A 10,000-nucleotide genomic window follows, 5' to 3' on the forward strand; every position below is an offset into this window, starting at 1 on the left:
GTCTCGCTCTCAGTCCTGATCACCTGACAGTCTATGCAGGTGCACCTCCGGGCCTGTCCCCACACTCAGCACTGGTTTGGTTTAGACCCTGGTTTAGTCCTGGTTTATAGTCCTGGTTTCAGTCCTGGTTTAGTCCTGGTTTAGTCTGGTTAGTTAGGTTTGATTTAGTTCCTCCTGATTCAGTCCTGGGTTCAGTTCTGGTTCAGTCCCACCTGGTTTAGACCTGGTTTTAGTCCTGGTTTAGACCTGGTTAAGTCCTAGTTTAGTCCTGGTTTTAGTCCTGGTTTAGACCTGGTTAAGTCCTAGTTTAGTCCTGGTTTAGTCCTGTTTAGTCCTGGTTTAGTCCTGGTTTTAGTCCTGGTTTAGTCCTGGTTTAGACCTGGTTTAGTCCTGGTTTAGTCCTGGTTTAGACCTGGTTAGTCCTAGTTTAGTCCTGTTAGTTTTAGTCCTGGTTTAGACCTGGTTTAGTTTAGTCCTAGTCCTTTTAGTCCTGGTTTAGACCTGGTTTAAGTCCTGGTTTAGTCCTGGTTTAGTCCTGGTTTTCCTGGTTTAGTCCTGGTTTAGACCTGGTTTAGTCCTGGTTTAGACCTGGTTTAGTCCTGGTTTAGTCCTGGTTTAGACCTGGTTTAGTCCTGGTTTAGACCTGGTTTAGACCTGGTTTAGACCTGGTTTAGTCCTCTCGGTTTAGTCCTGGTTCAGTTCTGGTTTAAATCTGAATTTTTGACGCGGGTTAAAACCTGTGTATCTTCCCACATCTTTCCTGGTCTCTTTGAAACGGCGACTGGACGGGGCTGAAACGCCTTGACAGATTTGAGGGTCGGGGTCACGTTTTCCATTTTCCATCGTCTTCCTTCACTCGGGAAAACGATGTAGTGATCCATCATCCCGTGTCGGCGTCCGCGTCCTCTCCTCCGCTCGTCCCGTCTTTCGCTCTTTCGCTTTTGTTTTGGGGTGAAATGAGAAGATCGGCGTTTCAGATTAGCCCAGTGTCCGACGCCAATAAACACGCCAGAGTCCACGATCCCGGACGCGTTCAGTCTCCCGCTGTTTTCAGACTTGGTTATTTTTCCTCTGTGTGTGTGTGTGTGGAAACTAAAGCTGCACTGTGGAACTTTTCTGGTGGAGAATACGTCAGATGTTCGCCTCCAAAATAAAAAAAACAAAACAAAACTGGGACATTCCCGATTTTGTCAAACAGGGAGTTAAATTTTATTCCCGCTAAAGCAGGTCTGAATCAGGTTTGGACCAGAACTAAACCAGAACTAAACCAGGGCTAATCCAGGACTAAACCGAATGAAAACAGGTCTAGACCAGGACTAAACCAGGACTGAACCAGGTCTAAACCAGGTCTAAACCAGGACTAAACCAGACTAAACCAGGACTAAACCAGGACTCTAAACCAGGACTAAACCAGGACTAAACCAGGACTAAACCAGGACTGAAACCAGGACTAAACCAGGACTAAACCAGGACTAAACCAGGACTGAACCAGGACTAAACCAGGACTAAACCAGGACTAAACCAGGACTAAACCAGGACTAAAACCAGGACTAAACCAGGACTAAACCAGGACTAAACCAGGACTAAAACAGGTCTAAACTAGGAGGTCTAAACCAGGTCTAAACCAGGACTAAAACCAGGACTAAACCAGGACTAAACCAGGACTGAACCAGGACTAAACCAGGACTAAACCAGGACTAAACCAGGACTGAACCAGGACTAAACCAAGATGAAAAGAGGACTAAATTCAGGATTAAATCAGGACTAAACCAAGACTAAACCAGGTCTAAACCAGATCTGAACCAGGTCTAAGCCAGGTCTAAACTAGGATTAAACCAGGTCTAAACCAGGTCTAAAGCAGGTCTAAAACCAGGACTAAACCAGGACTGAACCAGGACTAAACCAGGACTGAATCAGACCTAAACCAAGATGAAAAGAGGACTAAATTCAGGATTAAATCAGGACTAAACCAGGTCTGAACCAGGTCTAAACAGGTCTAAACTAAGATTAAACCAGGTCTAAACCAGGTCTAAAGCAGACTAAACCAGGTCTAAACCAGGTCTAAGACAGGTCTAAACTAGGATTAAACCAGGTCTAAACCAGGACTAAACCAGGATGAAAATAGGTCAGTCTTCGGGAAAATATCTAATCTGAGGACCTGTTTACACGAGGTAAAAACATCAAAATATTTGATGGGAAGTGTCTTTCGTTTAGACGGTGACGGCGTTTTTGGGTCATAAAAACGCAAAAATCTGAACCCACCCTCCAGATTGGAAAAGTTAAACACGCTCCGCCGTAGCGTTTCCGTCTACACTGCCCAAGACGCAAAACTCTGGTAAAATCTGCTCAGGTCATGTACACGTTTACAGCACATACATACAGTACGCAGAAACAAGTACGCAGATTTCCTCCCGAAAAACGCTCGTCTAAACCCGGAATAAAAAGTGAAGACGCGACGAAACTTCTACGTCTTCTGCTCAGACCGTTATCATGTAAACGTAGACTCAAACGGAGGCTGCATGGGCCTTTGTGCTTCATTCGTTTCGTCATTTATCTGCGGAGAACGCCGTACATGACATGTCGGAATAACGATACTAAAACGTGTGGGAAAACCGGCATGTCCAGATAGAGGCATGTCCTCGCCTCAGACAGAGCAGTGCCGACATTTAGCAGCTGCAAAGTATTTAACTATATATGTGATAATTATGGGCCAACGGTTTCTTTGTTTTGTTTTGTTTTTTTGCCAATTTTGTAACCATAATCATTAAAATTCATTTATGATAATACGTTTTATTTTCCCACATCTGCCTCCTCTACCCCAGACACTAACCACCGTTGATTTTCTTATTATCATCCACCAAACGCTTCGCTTTATTCTCGCCTTAAAAGAAACGCCGGCTAACTGTTGGCTAGCGACGCGGATCCGGCGGCCCTTTCATATGTACGGTGGCGGCGCCGCGTGATCCGGTGTACGCGGCGTCATTAAAATGCAACGCGCCCCAATTATTTCCATCAACACGGAGACACCTTCAGAGTCCGCATTTACAAATATATACGAGTTCTGAAGGAAAACATTAAAGTCCCACTGTCCAACCTACGCTTAAACGCATCGCGACGCGGATCAGGCAGGCTAATACCCACGGAAATGTACAGAAAACATAGGGAAGAAATGAAAGGGCTTTTAGCGGTGAAAAGGTCTCAGGGTGATTATGAAAGCTCTGGTGTTGAAAAATGTGGGATTAAAAAAAACACACACACACAAATAAAATCGACACAATTTAAAGGCAGATCTGTGGAAAGGCGTCCCCACTCACAGCCAGAATGTATGTTTGAAATTTTAGCAATAAAACAAAACAAAAAAGCAATAATAAAAGTGAGACGAAGGCTACGTTCAGTCTGCAGCCTGAAGTGACCCAAATCTGGGATGTTCTGGATGTTGTGGATGTTGTGGATGTTCTGGATGTTCTGTCTCACAGCTCGTTTGGAGAGACCAGTGAGCAGAACATTACAGTATCTAACCTACTGGAGACAAACGCATGGATAAGTTTCTCCAAGTCTGATTTAGACAGTAAACCTTTGATTTTTGAGATGTTTTTAGATGGTAAAAGGCTGCAGATGTTATTGATTTGATGTGGCTGTTAAAGTTCAAGTCTGAGTCCATTATTACCCCGAGATTTCTTGCCTGATTTGAAGGTTTTAGAGAGAGAGACTGGAGGTGATGCTGACACTGTCTCTTTGTAGACAGAAGCACGGAAGAAGGAAAATGTCTTTGTCGTATTCCTAGCAAACCATAGACTCCAACAAGTTCAACAACACATCCAGACTCTTGGAGGTTTTCATCTTTTCTGCTGTGAATGGCCCAGGAGTTTCCACCAAGTCATTGTGGATTTCGCCCAAGTGAATATTTGTCCAGGTAGTTGGAGATTCTGACCAGAAATTTGGTTTGTTCCACCTTTTGTCGGGGTTGAAAAGGGTGATTTGTCGTCCGTCGATGCTTATGACCAATTTCTGGTCAAATGGTCTTGGGTCGTCTGCCGTTAGAGTGGATAAATAACCGGGATCAATACCCTTTACGTGCTTTCTCGCTCCGTCCGTCATGTTGAATTAGTGTTAATTCCCGGCAGGCAACGCGCGCTTTTGTCAACAATGAAACTCGCCCATACAAGCCCTGTGTGTGCGCTGACGTCATACGAGGAAAACAGCGAATAAACTCCAACACCGAAGCACACGGTGAATCGCCTTTAACTTCAACGAGGACTGTGGACAGAGACAGAAGTGTTGCAGCCTCGTCTCTTCCGCCTGTCCTCACTTTTCCTTCTGTCCTCACTTCTCCGCTCTGTTTTTACATCCATAAACTCTCGGAGGAGCGTATCGCAGCAGAACTCTGTCTCACATCTGTCTCACTGGAAAAGATATTTCTGCCGCTGGACTTATTTTCTCCGCTGAATCGTTCGCTCTGCTGCAACGTGTAAACAAACAGCGCCGCGCGATGACGTCTTCGGTCGCGGTTCGGTTCGGTTCTGCAGGTGAGAGCGCGGAACATAGAACCAACAGACACGAGCTTGAACATGACACGGTTCTAAAGTCCCAGTGTGAGTCGCTCTGACAGACAAGACCGACTAAATTGAGTTTTATTTTAACACAATCTGATCAGAAAGAACTGACTGAGCTGGAACTACAACAGATGAGCTGATCTGAGCTGTTAAACAAGTTCCTCTTTAAATCCATGTCGTATTTTTTTCTTGTTAATCTTTGCCTTGTGTAACTTCTGAATATTCCACCCTAGAGACGCACGCAGAACACCCCCGGAGTGACGTCGCTGCACCGAACTGCCTCCGCAAACCGGGCTCCTGTCACAGCACCGACGAGACGAGCCTTTCCTTCCTGCGGCGGCGGTGACGGACGCGGCCGACGTCACCGGGGCTCAAATGCCAAGCGTCCGTCACGGTGCGTCAGAGTGTAAACGCCGCTGTCAGACGCCCGGGATCCTGCGCTCTCGCCGCCCGCCCCCGAACGCCGCTTCCACCGCGACGACACGACATTTCACCCACGAAGGAGCTCGAATCAGCCCTCGAAACAAGAGGAAATGAAAGGAGACGGACGAGGCTTTATCCCTTTGAGAACATTTACTATTAGACTTGCTCTGAGATTCTCTGCGGCGCTTTTTTTAGTTTAGATTATTTGTTTATTTATCAGGACGCGGCACATGAAAACACTGACCTACACAGAGAGGTCGTGTGTTTGTGCAGGCTGTAGTAAAACTGCTCATTTCCACCTTCAGTCCCTGGACAGGCTCATGTCACAATAAAATACAGTTTATATGAATCCAATCATTCGTCCCTAAACACGGCCGTCGGTTCAAGTCAACGGGCGGAGCTCAAAGGGGCACGACTGAAGGAGGAGCCTTTATCAGCGAGGTACATCCGGTGACTCCTGACCAATCAGAGCGAAAGGAGTCAGAGAAGAGCCAGAGTGAAACGATTAAAAAGCACCTGCGTGAAGTTGGTCCCATCAAACACAAACCTACACAAAAACTGTCTGTAGACTCGGTCAAGTAGAAGTAAACAACAAGGCCAAAAATTCAAGTTAATTCATCTGATATAAAAATGTATTGAACAGATACATATGTTCTCTAGTTTATGAAACTGTTGACCTTTTGTCTGTACCATTTTTGTTTCTAAAGTTCCATATGTTTTAAACAGACCATGTATGAAACATGGAACAAAAATTATTTCCCAAATTTCAAAGACAAAATCATGTAAATAAATGGATGTATTTCATCATATCTTGTGTTATTCCATCTTTGAACTGTTGATGAAGGGACAGGATAAAAATGTTCTTGGAAGGACTGACATATTTTATAGAAATAGTTTCCTTTCATTTTGAAGTAATATTAAAGTATTCGGAAGAAAAAAGCCACAAATGATGTAAAATCCTGCACCTTCTACTTGTTTGTACAATTTTCCCTCCGTTACTTTTCCCTCCGTTACCATGAACTTTCTTAATAAAAAATCTCATGAGTCAAAAAGTAAGAGGTTTTTCAACCTAATCTTGTTCCATATGGTAGAAAACTATATGAAGCAAATATTCAAACCAGTTTGTTAAGGATATGTAAGTGAGAACCAAGAGTTATCACTGTTTGGATTTATTGACCAAAAAGTGCTGCATATTTCATTCCCTCCGTTACCGACATGAGTTTTTAAATTTTTTGTCAACAACTTGAAAGAATCTCACAGGTTTAACTTGACCCTGTTGGAGTGTAACTCTTTCCTACATTCTGATACTTTACTTATTTCAATAGTTCCTCTAGTTTCTGAATAAGAGACATTTGAATGTAAAAAATCTGCCCCTGTTTCCCTCTTTTAACACTTGACTGGACCCAGACGTCTATCGTCTGTGCTGCAAAAAGTTTTGTTTGTGCTGCTTTTGGAGATATTAATGATTCTTTTACAGGTCAAATTGGGGTCAGCCAGGAAACTTCAAAATGCTCTAAAACGACACAAAATTGAGTCAGTCGTTTGTGCTTCATTTGTGCTGCTAAAAGTTTAATTTGTGAGATTCTGGTTGAGTTTTATTTTTGGTCGATGACGTCGTCCAGCCTCTCAAAATGTTAAACAGCCTCAAACAGGCAGAAAATTATACAAAACATTTGTATTTCATTTGTGCTGTTTTGTGCTGTAACATTTGTGCAAATTTATTTCTACAATAATTATTATTTTTGAGGAGATTAAATGACGTCCGTCGTGTCTCAGTTGACGACAGCGACTTTAACAAAACTCCACTTTAAAAGTCTGTTTCCTTCTTCAGGAACTTGATTTAAATTCATATGTTATATAATAATACAGACTTTTCCACAGACTCAGATCATTTCTCCAATGTCGTCAGCTGAACAGAAATGACGTCATATAATTTCAGCAAAAATAATAATTAATAATTTTAGAAATATAGTCAAATGAAATGTGTCTCAGCACAAACCAAATACAAAAGTTTGGTGTAATTTTCTGTCTGTTTTGAGGCTGTTTAACATTTTGAGAAGCTGGACGACGTCATCAGCCCAAAATAAAACAGTTCACATCTTAAGAACCAGAATCACAAATGAAGCACAAACAATTGACTCACTTGTGTCGTTTTAGAGCATTTTGAAGTTTTCTGGAGGCTCCTGACTCCAGTTTGACCTGTAAAAGAATCATTAATATCTCCAAATCTAAAACAGCACAAATGAAACTTTGTGCAGCACAAACGACTGACACAGTTTTTGTGTAGGTTTGTGTTTGATGGGGTCAAATTCTTACAGGTTTAAAAAGCTGTTTTGAAGACAACTGAAGGATTTTGAGCTGATAAACAGTTTATGATCTGAAAATTGGTCAAAATCACCACAAAATCCACACTTTTTGAAAGCTGTAGGCGCCTTGTCTCCTGAACACGAGCGGTTTGTGATCACATTGAGCTGTACTGTGCTCTGTTTCAGGTCGGTCAGAACGGTGCCGGTTCCTGCACCAGTTCCACTGGGAACCACAGTGGAACTGAACCCATGACGCGACAGAGGGTGTGGATTTACCACCAACATAAAAAATAAATACAAACAACCAAAAAGACAAACAAAAACGGACGTCACAGGAGGAAAATAATCATCATGGAACACGTCATCAACACCAGCGAGTATTGTATTTATACAAGTTAATATTTATGTGTCGAGTTCTGCTACAACATGGATCTGCTGAGGACAAGACGACGACGACGACGACGACACAAAGATGTAAAATGATCAGGAGAACAGGGACACAACACAGGACACACGGACACAGGGACACAGGGACACACAGGGACACAGGGACACAGGGACACAGGGACACAGGGACACAGGGACACAGGGACACACGGACACAGGGACACAGGGACACAGGACACAGGGACACACGGACACAGGGACACAGGGACACACGGACACAGGGACACAGGGACACAGGGACACAGGGACACACGGACACAGGGACACACGGACACACGGACACAGGGACACGGACACAGGGACACGGGACACAGGGACACACACGGACACAGGGACACACAGGGACACAGGGACACACGGACACAGGGACACAGGGACACAGGGACACAACAGGGACACAGGGACACACGGGAACACACAGGACACAGGACACACGGACACAGGACACGGGACACAGGGACACACGGACACAGGGAACAGGGACACAGGGACACAGGGACACAGACACGGACACAGGGACACAGGGACAGGGACACAGGGACACACGGACACACGGACACACGGACACAGGGACACACGGACACAGGGACACAGGGACACAGGGACACAGGGACACAGGGACACACGGACACAGGGACACAGGGACACACGGACACACGGAACAGGGACACAGGGACACAGGGACACAGGGACAGGGACACACGGACACAGGACACAGGGACACAGGGACACAGGACACAGGACACAGGACACAGGACAACGGAACACAGGGACACACAGGGACACAGGGACACGGACACACACAGGGACACAGGGACACGGGCACAGGGACACAGACACACAGGGACACGGACACAGGACACAGGGACAGGGACACAGGGACACAGGGACACAGGGGACACACGGACACACGGGGACACAGGGACACAGGGACACAGGGACACAGGGACACAGGACACACAGGACACAGGGACACAGGGACACAGGGACACGGACACAGGACACAGGGAACACAGGGACACAGGGACACACGGACACAGGACACAGGGACACAGGGACACAGGGACACAGGGACACAGGGACACACGGACACAGGGACACACGGACACAGGGACACAGGGACACGGACACAGGGACACAGGGGACACAGGGACACAGGGGGACACAGGGACACACAACGGACACAGGGACACAGGGACAACAGGGACACAAGGACACACGGACACACGGACACACGGACACAGGGACACAGGGACACAGGGACACACGGACACAGGGACACACGGACACACGGACACAGGGACACAGGGACACAGGGACACAGGGACACACGGACACAGGGACACAGGACACACGGACACAGGGACACAGGGACACAGGGACACAGGGACACACGGACACAGGGACACAGGGACACACGGACACAGGGACACAGGGACACAGGGACACACGGACACAGGGACACAGGGACACACGGACACACGGACACAGACACAGGACACAGGGACACACGGACACAGGACACAGGGACACAGGGAACAGGACACGGACACAGGGACACAGGGACACGGACGGACACAGGGACACAGGGACACGGGACACAGGACACACGGACACAGGGACACAGGGACACAGGGACACACGGACACACGGACACAGGGACACACGGACACAGGGACACACGGAACACAGGAACAGGACACAGGGACACAGGGACACACAACACGGACACGGGACACAGGACACAGGGACACAGGGACACAGGGACACAGGGACACAGGGACACAGGGACACACGGACACAGGGACACACGGACACACGGACACAGGGACACAGGGACACAGGGACACAGGGACACACGGACACACGGACACAGGGACACAGGGACACAGGGACACACGGACACACGGACACAGGGACACAGGGACACACGGACACAGGGACACAGGGACACAGGGACACACACGGACACAGGGACACACGGACACAGGACACACGGACACAGGGACACACAGGGACACACGGACACAGACACAGGACAGGACACACGGACACGGACACACGGACACAGGGACACAGGGACACAGGGACACACGGACACAGGGACACAGGGACACAGGGACACACGGACACACGGACACACGGACACAGGGACACACGGACACAGGGACACACACAGGGACACAGGGACACAGGGACACAGGGACACACGGACACACGGACACAGGGACACAGGGACACAGGGACACACGGACACACGGACACAGGGAC

At 47.2% G+C, this 10,000-nt stretch overlaps 1 protein-coding gene across 1 annotated transcript in view; it reads right to left on the reverse strand.

Annotated features, from left to right (window-relative positions):
• The window catches only part of LOC110165159 (cadherin-6-like), an 81,624-nt gene that overhangs the window by 23,941 nt on the left and 47,683 nt on the right, over positions 1-10,000 (reverse strand). The window lies entirely within an intron of this gene.

The sequence above is a fragment of the Boleophthalmus pectinirostris genome, unplaced genomic scaffold (assembly GCF_026225935.1).
Source record: "Boleophthalmus pectinirostris isolate CB_2022bp ecotype Guang Dong unplaced genomic scaffold, ASM2622593v1 HiC_scaffold_15, whole genome shotgun sequence".
NCBI lineage: Eukaryota > Metazoa > Chordata > Actinopteri > Gobiiformes > Gobiidae > Boleophthalmus > Boleophthalmus pectinirostris.